The sequence below is a fragment of the Phascolarctos cinereus genome, unplaced genomic scaffold (genome assembly GCF_003287225.1).
Source record: "Phascolarctos cinereus isolate Bilbo 61053 unplaced genomic scaffold, phaCin_HiC Scaffold_2;HRSCAF=192, whole genome shotgun sequence".
Taxonomy (NCBI): Eukaryota; Metazoa; Chordata; class Mammalia; order Diprotodontia; family Phascolarctidae; genus Phascolarctos; species Phascolarctos cinereus.
The window spans coordinates 89647723-89661316 of NW_027555625.1; the positions used below are offsets into that span (position 1 = coordinate 89647723).

Consider the following 13594-nt stretch of genomic DNA (forward strand, 5'->3'; position numbering starts at 1 on the left):
AATAATAGCATTTTAGAGCTGGAGGGGGAAATAGCATCTAAGCCCTTTCATTGACAAATGAAAGAAATGAAGCCCAGAGAGGCCAAGTTACTTACCAAGCCCGCCCAGGTAGCTCAAGTTAATTGATTTACGTTGATTAAAAATAAACACATATAAATATATCAGCCTGAGACTATTAGGTGAAATTTCAGCGATTGCCTGACTGGACTTGACTTAGGTTCTGTGGTGAATGGAAAAGTACTAACTTCTCCCCAGTTGCCACAGACAATGGGCCTTTTTTTTTAAATAATTGCAATCAGTTTATTAAAAGAGATGATTGATTGATTAGGCATCTGCAATGGTGACTCCAACTTCTACATCTGGCTCGATGCTAATAGAAGCGATGTGTTCCACAATTTCAGCAGGACTGTGCAAATCAATAAGGCGCCTGCGGATTCTCGTCTGGAACCGATTCCAAGTCTTTGAACCTTCATAGAAAGGAGTTTTTTGGTTGAAGTGTCTTAGCAGGCACTCGAACAGGTCCCTTCACTTTCAAGCTCTTTTCTTCAGCTGCTCTAATTAGGTCAGAACACACTTTTTCAAGTGATTTCACATTTTGGCTGGTGAGGGTGATATGGGGCTGGGGAACTGCCACTTTGGGCTCCCCAAGGGTCTTGGGGGTGTCTCTGAATGCTTTGGCAGTGGACTGGCTTCCTGACCGACTTAATTCCTTGGTGAGAGCAAACAGGGGTGAGTCAGAAGGAGAGGCAGGGACTTCAGATTCCACGTGGCTACAGTGTTGGTATGTTCACCAAAGAGAGACAACAGGCTTTTTGTAGGGTTCATGGTGGATGGACGGTCTGAAAAAAGAACTCATGCCTTCCTGTTGCTTTAATCTATACCCCCCTTTTCTTAGGTAATTGGAGTTAAATAACTTGCCCAGGGTCACACAGCTAGTAAGTATCAAGTGTTTGGACTGAGGTGAGATTTGAACTCAAGCTGCCCTGACTTCAGGGCCAGTGCTCTATCCACTGACCCACCCAGCTGCCTCTATGTACCCTCTTTCTTAATCCTTTCTTTGACTCAAACTAGAACTTGAGTCAAGCAGCTTATGTTCAACATAAGAAAAACAAGCCATCTTCCTTCTTTCCTCACCTGTTTCCACTAAGGGGAGTGCCTTTATAAACTGAGTTGAGGTTAATTAATGCTAACAAAGTTTAATGTGTATATATTATATGCGTCTCATTTGGGGGGGGGAGATGTATGGGGTGTTCAAGAAGGACCAGTACTTCTATAGGGAGGGCCACTCATCCACCTTTGGTGTTTACTTGGCACTAACTCTAATCTGTGGCTTCAAGAAGCTGTTCCACGTGCAATGGCCACACCCTGATAAACTGTCTCAGCAGATGGACTAAACCAGTTTGAAGGTAACCAACAGGCTTTGTGAGTTAGGGGGGTGTCTACCCCAAGTATACAAAAACTTCCCCCAGCAGTGCTGGGGGATGAGAACAATTTGTTCCAACAGTCATGAAGGCAGCTGGAAGGGGTGCTGTGAAGCACTTTGGAGGCAGACATCTAAAATGCCAAGGTCACCCACTGCATCCTGGGCCATCTCCAGTCACCCTGATGTGTGTCCTGCTCCTGCGTGACTTTGGGCAACTCTGCCTCACTTAAATCCAATTCACCCAGGAGTCAAGATCTAATTTGTGGTGTCATTGGTCCTCTTCAAAAACTAAGGACAAACGAAGACTTCATTTCTTACCTGTTATCTCCCTCATTAGAATAAAAGGTCCTTGAGAACAGGGATTGCTTTTGCCTTTCTTTGTATCCCCATTACTTAGCACAGGGCTGGGTACATATAAAGCCTTTAATAAATGCTTGTTGATAGACAGACTGACCAATGACCCAGGAAGCAGTTTCAAACTCCCAGGAACAAGCAGTTATTAAGGAATTACCAGAGCTCTGAGCAAAGGGGTCTCTTTTGTAAACTTTAAAGTTCATTTGTTTGTTCTAAGGAATCATTCTTATTTTGAAGTTGGTTTTCTTATTTGCATTTTGTTGTAAGTTTCTTGGTGAGGGAAAATTAAATTAGACTTCTAGTTAGCTAAATGATCTCCTGACAGGGATTTCTCACTCCCTTTGCTGACAGTTGGACTCATCTTTATTTCATTCAGCTAGCAGGATGCTTTTGCACATAGCAGACACCCAATTTATTTGTTGATAAGGTCATGGAATCATTGAATCTTTGGGCTTGGAGACAATTAAAAGGGTCATCTTGGGCAAGCCTTAATAGCGTTTTCTTTCACTTACCTAGGGGTGTGTTTGCTTACTTATTTTTCATCTTAAATTAGAGCTAGTAGTCCTGATGGGTTTTAATTGCCTTAAATGGTTCTATTCACAAGGGCAGGACTGAAATGTCCATTTAGAGGATATATTGCTTATCTAAAGAGGAGAAGATGATTGCTAAGGTCGCTTCCAGCTCTAATGCCAATGATACAATGAGATTTCTGTAGATGGGCTTTAACCCCTGCATAATACATAGTCATCTAAGACAAAAGAAGCATAACCTTTACAGAGCTGCAATCTTTACAACTCTGAAACACTGAGGGAGAAGAATTGGCAGTAGGTTTCACAGTGAAATAATTGACAACAGAGTATTACTGCTGGTATTAATAGTTGTAAGGAATGTAAGCAAAGCTGGTTTTTTAAGCATTATCCCAAATGGAGGTGGAGAAGTATGGGCTTTACTTTGGAGGAAACAGTAAATGGGAAAGCTAAGTAAATCAAAAGGTCCCAAGAACCTGAGATGTGTTGGAGAGGACTTATCTTTCAACTCTTCATGGTTACAACTATGTACACTTTTCACTCATATTTTGGACAGTCACATATGGAAAAATGAAAAAGTATATTGGAAAACAAGGTGCTCCCTTCTGCTGCAGGTTGTCCTAATACTATTTTTTTTTGGGGGGGGTTAGGCAGTTGGGGTTAAGTGACTTGCCCAGAGTCACACAGCTAGTGAATGTTATATGTCTGAGGTAAGATTTGAACTCAGGTCCTCCTGACTCCAGGGACAGTGCTCTATCCACTGCGCCACCAAGTGTCCCACCCTAATACCATTAAGTGAAAAACCAGAAGCCAGTCAATCAGGAAACTTGAAAGTAAACTTGGAATTGGAAGAATGGAGCAATGAACTAGGTTCAGACAACCCAGTTAGATAAATCTGAAACTGCGTTTGGGTGCATTCAGGAGGAGAAATCCCATTTTGCTCTATGCAAAGGCACGGAAGAGAAAAATAGATTCTTGTGGGAATGGAATAGCAATAAACTAGCCACATGTGGCCTCAAGGCCATAGGTTCCTGGATTAACCACAGACTGCCTGAAAAGAAGTAATGCATAGTGAGGCCAAAAAGGTAGGTTGGAAGAGCTTTAAATGACAAACAGAGGAGTTCATATTTTATACTATATTATACTGTTACAATATAGTATAAAACGTATTGGCATTTACTAAAGAGGAGAATAAATTTGTTTTAGGAAACTCACTTTGGCAGCTACATGGAGAATGGATTGGAGAAGGGAAAGACTTGTAGCTGGAAGATGATTGCTGCAGTAGTCCTGGCAAAAGATGATGAGGGCTCAAAGAAGGATGAAGAACATGCGAATGGAGAGATGGGGACAAATAAGAGAGATGTCATCAAGGTAGAACAGACAAGACTTGGAAATTGATCAGATATATGGAATGAGAGAAAGTGAGTTGAGGATGACTCCAAGATTGTGAACCATGGATAAAATCTTTCTAGTTTTCAGTAAAGACTGGAAAGTCCCATGGTTAAGTGTAAAGAGACTAAAAATACACAAAATGAAAGAAATGCTAATCAGAATGAGTCACTGTCATCTGTACCTGTCCTGATAATTCAAATTCAATCAAATATTTATTAAGTGACTGCTATGCAAAAGGAATCGTGTATACATAAGGCCCTGGGTACATCAAAATGAAAAATGTGAAACTACTTCTTTGCGTAGGTGGGGGAAATGGGTGTGAAACATTGCACATATAATGGCAGACTTTATTGCTGTTCAATTAGTTTAGCTGAACTGTTTTTTTCTTCCTATAATTGATGGCTCTCTGAGAGAGGGATCAAGAGGGCATAATAAGAGGGCATAATGTAGGTAATTCAAAAAGAAAATATAATGATAAAATTAATTTTGAAAAACTGAGTTTTAAAGGCAAAGAATGTTAAAACTATGATTTTAATGGGACTCAAGCAGAGGGGAGAGGCTGCTAGGTGATGCAATGGATAGAGCGCCAGCCCTGAAGTCAGGAGGACCTGAGTTCAAATCCTGTCATGGACACTTACTAGCTATGTGATGCTGGGCAAATCACTTAACCCTGTTTGCCTCAGTTTCATCATCTGTAAAATGAACCAGAGAAGGAAATGACAAACCACTCCAGTACCTTTGCCAAGAAAACCCCAAATGTGGTCACAAAGAGTCTGATGCAGCTAACTGACAAAACAACAACAAAGCAGAGGGGAATGATAGGACAGTGGAACTGTGGGGGAGTATCTGTGAGGGACACTCACACAGCAGCTCTAACATCAGAAACAAATAGATGTATATATGTAATAGGTATAAAACAGATATTAAGCTAGCGTTTCTATAGCACTTTAAGGTCTACAATACACTTTACAAATATCACATTTATCCTTACAGCAACCTGGGAGATTATCCCCATTTTACAGATGAGGAAATTGGGACAGACAGAGGTCAAGTGACTTGCCCAGAGTCACACAGCTAGTAAGTGTCTGAGACTCAGTTTGAACTTAGGTCTTCCTGACTTGAGATGCAGTACTCTAATAATCACTGCATCACCTAACTGCCCTGGGTATATGTGTATGTGTATCTGTGTGTATGTGTCTATGCACATTTATCACATGTATGTATATAAATGTTTATATTTCATGGGGGTTTTAGGATTTATAGCTGAAAGGGATCTTCTCTTAGAGACAAAAAATAATGATGTTAATGATAATAGCTGGCAGTCATATAGGCATATATGTGTATGTATATTTGCAGCATATATATGAATACATAGACATGTATGCCTATATGTGTATGTATTGTGTGGTTGTATGTATACATGTGCATATATATAATACACACATACACATATCTGAGCACATAGACATATGTATATGTTTGTATGTTGTGTGTATATACATACATATATACACATTTACATATACTGAGCCTGTGATTTCATTTCTGTAGGGATGTTCCTCAGGGTGAAGAACTACTTCTTCTAATGCATATCATCACCCATACTGCCAGTATATATCACATACACAAGCACATGTCTATATACTTGAACAATGTTTACACATATGTGTATATATTATGTACGTACACATACAAGTATATGTATATGTGTATGTGTGTGCTTGCATGTGTGTCTTTAGACACATGTGCATGGGGATACGCTATAGCCCCATGATTCTTGGAAGCCATAACCACTTCTTCTATACGGGCATGATTGGGTTGGAGTGATGCCAAAGAATGAATGAACTATAAAGCACATCTCCCACTCATCTCTAAGTTCGCCAGAGAATACTCCAAGGATATCAGATTAGTTTCATGGGGCCAGTCCTAGAAATCATAAGGGTGCAGGAGGAACACAGTTCTAGGGCTCAGTGTACCAGTCTTACAGCAGAACATCGTGGTTTCCCAGCTGTGTGTACCCTACGAGGTAATGATTGTGACTTGGTACAAAAGCCCAGTTGCAGACTGAGGTCTTTTTATTTCCTAGAAGCTGGGTGCTCTGCTGCTGCTCCTACTCTATGACCTCACCCTGGGCCTGATTCTGAATTCCTGTGCAGTTTGCCTACTTGGGTTTATATATAGATCAGCAGCTCCTCCCAGGGTGAATCATCTTACTGGTTCAATTGAAAACCTCTGGAGTCTGTTGGGATTCAGGGTTGTTTGCAATGTCAGTCTGTCCTATCCAGGAACCTCAAATTATTCCCCTAGCCTTCCAAGGAAGCTTTGTACATAGTAGGTGCTCAAGAAATGTTTATCGATTTGAAGGAGTCACATAGGCTTTCTTCCAATTGATCTGAGCAGACATCTCCCATTCATGGCTGTGATTGTGCCTTCCTTGGTGGCTTCATTAGCATGCTTCCTCTGAGTGGGAGGAAGGCACAGGAGGAAGAGGCAAGGGCTGAGAGGAGGAGAGACATTTCATTTAGAGAAGGAGTTTCTCAATCAAGAAGTCATCTATCTTCAACTAGGTTTCTTTCTGAAGAAGCAAATAACATACCAAGACCTATCTATGAGAGAGAGACAGACAGAGAGGTGAGAGAGACAGAAACAGAGAGAAAGAGAGAGAGAGAGAGAGAGAGAAAGAGAGAGAGAGAGAGAGAGAGAGAGAGAGAGAGAGAGAGAGAGAGAGAGAGAGAGAGAGAGAGACCCAGAAAGAGAAAAGGGGAAGGAGAGAAGTAGAGAAAAGATATACATTGTCACTTGAAAGTAAAAAATAATAAAGTCACTTGGTCAGGCAATTAATAAGCATTTATTAAGTGCTTTCTGTATGCCAGGTACTATACTAAGCACTAGGGATATACAGAAAGGCAAACACAGTTCCTGCCCTCAAGGAACCTCACATTCTGATAGGGAGAAGTAGTACCAGTAAATGTTTAACACCTGACAGGGAGATGAGTAGGGGGGACATGTACACAATACACTTTTAAATTTGATCCACATTATAAATATTTTCTCCATCATTTCCTTAAGTCTAGCCTAATCAACACAACAAAAAATCATTTGAGCCCTAAGCTGTTGCATTTGCTGATTTCTGAGGTATAGATGCTTACCCCCAAATTTTAACTATCTGCTCTCAGGGGTTGGTATGAGCTGGCTCCAGCACACTCCTGGCACAAGCAACATATAAATAACTATACAGATATATACAGAGTAGGTGGGACGAAATCTCTGAGGAGAAGGGACTAGTATCTGGGAGGAATCAGGAAAGGCCTATTAAACAACAGTGAAAGACTTGCCAAAGTAAAGACTGTAAAACTCCATCCTTATTTGCTCTTTTCTCCTCATTAGGATCGCAGAACTAAAAACAGAAACTGACCTTAGAAGTCATCATCAAATCCACTCATTTCACAGAAGAAACAAGACCCAGAGAGCTCAAATAATTTCCCCAACGTCACTCAGAGGTGAGACTCAAATCTAGCTTTTTTGACTCCAGATCCAGTCATTCCGTCTCCAGTCCCCTCACTCCCAACCCACACACATTTCTGGACGCTTCCCATTCCTGACCAGCCACCAAAATTTCCTTACTTAGATTATCTTGACTTTCAACTTTGATAACTCTTTATATACATACTCACGGGAAAAAAAATCATCATATATTTTATTATTTTTTCATCATAATATTTTATTAATTTTGTTTAAAAAAACAAACAAACCTGAAACAAAATGGGGGATTGCTCTTTCTCTAAACTAGCCATGAGATGGACACATTAACTTTATTCTTCTATTGGCTGGAAACTTTCGCCTTGCACCTTGTGTACATGCTGCTGCTATACTATTGGGTGGCACAGAAAAATCTTCCCCCACCTCCTCTGCTTTGCTCTCCTGTTCTAGCTCAAGAGGAATGGATAATTACATCATGAACCCTCCTGGACTGTGCTTGATGGCACACAAGCCACCAGGCACCAACTGTTCTACTATATTTAGCTGACATGAAGTCATTCCCTGGAATTAATTATCTGCTGCATCTCTGTTCATTCTAGGGGCAATTGGAGCTTTGTTATCTAGTGCTCCCGAGGCTTATATCCCCACCGCTTTGCATATTTTTATTCCTTAAACATGTTGAAAGGGGCTAAAAGGACTAAGATGCCAGGGATCTGGGATTGGAGAGCTGAAGTTGAAATGACAGCCAGTGTAAGCCTAGGAGGGTCCCTGAGGCCCTGCAGAATAATCAGTCTCTTTCGAAAGAACTCTGAGAACCAACCAAGTCTGGCAGAGTTGGTTATACCTAGGCAGATTAGGGGACACTTCTTTAATATGATTTCTAGGGCTCTTGAGAAGCCAGGTACTTCCAAATCTTTCCTGTCTCTCCTTAAAGTCAAAACCTAGTTTGTTCCCTCTAGATAACTTCTTTGACTCTGTGAAAATACGAATCTTCCTAAAGTCAGGCATTTAGCTGTTATTAGCCCTTGAAACCTGCAATCAAAGAATCAACAAGTATTTATTAAGTGCTTACAATGTTCCTGGCACTGTACTAGCCACTGGTCATACAAATACAGTGGATGAAATAATCCCTGGTCCAAGGATTTTAGATTCTGTTAGGGGAGACAAATGCATGTTTAAGTATATACAGCATAAATATAAAGAGAATAAATCAAAGTTGTTAACCATGAGGTAGTATGGGAAGCAGGGCACTAGCAGTTGGCAGAGGTGGAAAAGGCTGCATGAGGAAGGCAGTGCTTGAGCTGTGTCTTGAAGGAAGAATGGAATTTGTGAGGTAGCAGGAAGGAGGCAATGCACTCCAAACACAGGGAGCAACCAGTACAAAGAGAGGGAGGAGAGGTGGAATTTGGGGCATGAAGGACAGAGAGAAGGCCAGGTTGGCTGGATCACAGAGTACTAGAGGGCTAATAATACACTGAAACCAAAAACATAGGTTGCAGCAAGGTTGTAAAAGGCAAGAGCCAGTGAAATTCATTGAGTAGGGGAGTGACATGATTATGTATCTGTGCTTAAATAAGATCACTTTGGTCAAAGTATGGAGGATAGGTGAGGCAAGCAGGGGTATCAAACTATTAGAGCAGAGGTATCAACCCACAGTCAACCTGTGCCTCCAACACTCCCAAGTGCAGCCTGAACCATATTAAAATGTAATTGGGAAATGTTTAACAAAAGAAGTAAAATAGATTTAGAATATAGATGATACGGTTTTTCAAGTCAACATGAGGCAGGGATCCTTAGGTACAATTTAGTGGATCCTGTTTCTATGTGAGTTTGATAGCACTGTATTACAGTGACCTAGGTGAAAGGTGATACCCCTATACCAGGGAAATGGTAGTGTCAGAGGAAGGGGGTCTATTTGAAAGTTATTATAAAGGTACAAATGACAACTGGTTGGATATAGTGATTAACAGAGAAGGAAGAATCAGGATAATCCCTAGGATGCTAGCCTGGTTGATTGGGAGGACTGTGAAGCCCTCTTGTAAAAGAGAAGCAGAAAGGAGTGTTGGGGGAGAAAGATAATGAGTTCGGTTTTGGAAAGGTTTGGAACTAGTTGTAAGGAAGAGGAAGAGGTGGCATGCAACAGATTATGATCTGATAAAGGAATTTCAAAGTTTATGAATGCGGAGTGATTGTGGGTTAGCAAGATCAAGGGTATGACCATCTTTGTATACAGCTGTGGTGGAGTAGAAGAGTAGGTCATTTGAAGTGAGTAAGTTGAGGAACTGGAAGTTACAGTGTTTGAAGAAAATTACTACGGATGTTGAAGTTCCCAGGTATGAGGGCAAGAGTTGAGGAGAAAGACTCTGAGTCAGGCATTACATTTGATAAAGAGAATGTTCTGGAGGTTACTAGACAGTAACCACCAGAATCTTGATGGGGTTATAAATATGGATTGAATGAACCTCAAAGGAAAAGAGGTTACTAAGAGGCAAAGGGAGAGACTGGAAGGGACAATGGGGTGTTATCCTACCCCACCTCCACCCCACACCAAAACCATGATTTGAGGGTTAAAGTGAAAGTGCAACCAGGACTGGAAAGGGCAGCTAAGATTCTGTCTCATCAAGAGGGTGTCAGATCTCAGTGAGTTCAAGAAGGTAGAGAGCACAAGAGAGGAAGCGATTTAAGATAAAAACTAATTTGCTACTTATAGAGCAGGCATTCTAGAGAGCACAGTGGAAGGGTAGCTTTAGAGTGGGATATTGGGGTGGTTGTATTGAAGGTGATAGGAATAAGGGAGGAATCAATGGGGGATGGAGAATGAAGTTTTAACAATGGCAGCTGGGGTTTCATAATCACTGTGGTGGGGTGGGCATGATGGAGTAGAAGTATGCATCATTGAAGAATAAGTTCAGGTAAGTTATTACTGTCTAGAGGGGTTTGGCCTTGAATCCTAGTGCATCTGGCAGCTGCGTGTGGCTGGGGAATGGGTAGATAGGGAAAGATGAGCACATGGAGGATGCCTCAGGGGAAATAAAACAACCCTCCCCCTCCCCCCATTCCCCAACACCACCTCTATGGAGCTCCCTACAGTGTAACTGTAGGTGGCCATGGCTAGAGAGGTGCCTGGACTTAATGGAATGGCTGCATACAGGCAAGGCAAATCTGTGATGTTGATGGTTGGATAGGGTGTTTGACGTGTTGAATTTGAGATGCCTCTTGGACATATGGTTTGAATGTCTAATAAGCAGTGGTGATATGGTACTAAAGCTCAAGGGAGAGACTGGGACTCCTTATATAGATTTGTGAGTTGTTGGCATAGAGATGATAACTATACTCATGGCTGCTAAAGAGGTCACCAAGAGAGAAAAGGTGTATGTATGTATATGTATAAGTATGTGTGTGTGTGTGTGTGTATATATATATATATATATATACATATATATATATGTATATATATATATACATATATATATGTATGTGTGTATATATGTATGTGTATATATGTGTGTGTGTATGTATATAGATTGATAGATATGTAGACAGTAGGGGCCTAGGACAGAACTTTGGGTGAAAACTGCCTATTAGGGGTGTGATGAGAGTGGTCAGGCACATAAGAGGAGAACCAGGAAAAAGCAATATAATGAAAGTCTAAAGAGGAGAGAAAATTCGGGAGGAGAGAACATTCAGGAATGGTAGTTAAGTGTTAAATGAAGCAAATACGTTGAGAAGGTTAGAACTAAAAAGACTAGAATTTGAAAAGAAAAAACTATTCAGCAAAAGCAATTAATACATCATTTGATTTTGATAGTATATGCAATACTCCATACCTCAAATCTTCAAAGAAAGGAAGAAAGTGCAATTTCTTAACTGTTCCAGGGTCAAGTTTGGTTATTATAATCACAAAATTTTTTGTTTCACTTTTTTTGTTCTTTTCATTAACATTGTTGTCACAGTGTGTATTCTTTTACCATTTCTACTTCCTTCACACTGCTCCAGTTCAAATAAGTCTTCCCATGCTTCTCTGAAGTCACCATCTCAATCTTGAGATGCATATGTCCAGGCTTAAAATCAGTCTTGTAAATTATGAAGTTTCAGAGGTCCTAGGACAATTGGATGAAGCTTGCAAGGGAAGTCTCTTCATTGGAGAAGATGAACACTGACAAGAGGAGGAGCCCAAATTGGTCAGGAGACATGTACTATGAAAAGAGAGTTCAGAGCTGAGGTAAAATGTAGCAATACTTATTTAGCAGTCTCAAAGCTTTATATTCTAATGAAATTTAAGTATAAATCTCCTGGGAGAAGAATAAGTATAATTATAAGTGAAGTTACTAAATTCTATTTTGTCTTTCTGTTAATAGACATTTATGGTTTGTTTACTATTTCTTTTGTGTATCAGAAATAAATACCTGTTGCATACCTGATTCATATTGTATATTGAATACCCTTCTACTCTCCTCTTTGAGGAGCTTCTAGACATGAACTATACCCTAATCCTTAAGCAATTTGTCACTGGTAAGTGTGTAATAGGTCAATAAGTATGAGAAAAGAGAACCTAATTCCTCTCATTAGAAGTCAGGCTCTCCCAGGACTAAACCCAATTTGGATTAAGCTTGATGACAGAGCAGACAGAGCCTTCCTAGGTAGAAAAGGAGTGGATGCAGTGCCCCAGCCCCCTGGGTCCAGCAATGACTCCTAATATTATGTATCTTTTGTCCTCATCACATTCTACCTTGTATCATAGCTATTTATGTATGTGTTTTTCCCCTCCTTCAGTTTTAAGTGTCTTGAAAGTTCATATGTGTTTAATTGTCTTTGTCTTCCTAGCACCAACACCTTGTTGCTTAATAAATGTTTGCTGAACAGAAGACAAAAATCAAAAATCAAATTCCAGAATCATGGAATTTTAGAGCTGAAAAGAACTTTAATGATCAGGTCAGACTAGATAGCTTTTAATATCCTTTTAAACTTTAAAGTGACGAACCTATGAGGTAGCCCATCCCTTAATGTCACAGATGGAGAAAATGTGGCTCAAATGCATCTCACGCCTTGCCTGAGGTCACATAAGCAGTAAATGGAAAATTTAATATAATTTTATGTTGCAAATGACTTGAATATGGAGTACCAATTCTATGGGAATGTGTTTGTTTAAAGTTAAGTTCTGTTGATGCTTTTTGGTTTTATATCATAGTAATTTTTAGAAATATCTCCCTGCCCACTCCCTTTAAATTGAACCCTTTCTTGTAACAAAGAAAAGCAGTCAAGCAAAAACAACCAACCATGTCTGACCACATATGGAACATTCTGCCCTTGTAGTTATCCGTTCCTTTGCTGAGGCAGAGATAGGTTTCTTTTCTCTGGGCCTATTATTGTTTTCTTTTTTTATTCCTCGGGGTTCAGATTCTTATTAGTGTTCTTTTCATTTATATTTTATATTAATTATAAATTTTTCTTCTCATTCTGCTTTATTTCATTTTGCATCAGTTGATATAATTCTTTTATGGGAGTATTAATAAATCAAATATCAACAACATGAAAAAAAGAAACCCTTTACAATGAACTTCAGAGAAATTTTAGTTCAATCCCTTTAGTCTGTAGATAAAGAGACTGAAACCCAGAAAGGTTAAGGGGCTTCATTCAAGGGGCAGTATTGACCCAAGGATTATGCTACATTATGCTCTTTCTTCTTCTTCTTCTTCTTCTTCTTCTTCTTCTTCTTCTTCTTCTTCTTCTTCTTCTTCTTCTTCTTCTTCTTCTTCTCCTTCTCCTTCTCTTCTCTCTCTCTCTCTCTCTCTCTCTCTCTCTCTCTCTCTCTCTCATTGCCCCCATCCTAGAATAGCTACAGAAAAATCACTAAAAACCAGGCTTAGTTAAGGCCCATTTCTAGTGTTTCCAAAATGTAGGTAAAAGGATCCTTTCTAAATAGGTAGTCAATGTACAATATGGATATGAGGTAAAAAAATTAATTTTTATTTCTTCTTATAAAAAATAATGTTTAAGACAAAAGAACTTGAAATGTGCATTAACACATAAACATCTCAAACAATAACCCATCATACTCATTATCATCTTCTTGGGAAGTAAATGTCTGTTGCTGTTTGGTCATTTCTGACTCTTTGTGACCCCATTTGGAGCTTTCTTGGAGTGGTTTGCCATTTCCTTTTCCAGTTCATTTTACAGATGAGGAAACTGAGGCAAACAGGGTTAAGTGACTTGCTCACGGTCACACAGTTAGTAAATGTCTGAGGCCAGATTTGAATTCAGGAAGAGGACTCTTCCTGACTTCAGGCCTAGCACTCTATCCACTGTGCCACCTAGCTGCCCCCAAAAGGCTTTCGTGGGACCCATTAAGCTGGTATTTAGCATTGTCCTCAGATGTGCACTGCCCAAGTAGCTCCCAAGGTCCAGATTTCTAGCAAAT

General features: G+C 40.0%; 1 pseudogene; it reads right to left on the reverse strand.

Annotated features, from left to right (window-relative positions):
- Positions 1-324: 324 nt before the first annotated feature.
- LOC144455677 (small ribosomal subunit protein uS10 pseudogene) overlaps positions 325-13594 on the reverse strand; it is a 49412-nt pseudogene continuing 36142 nt past the window's right edge.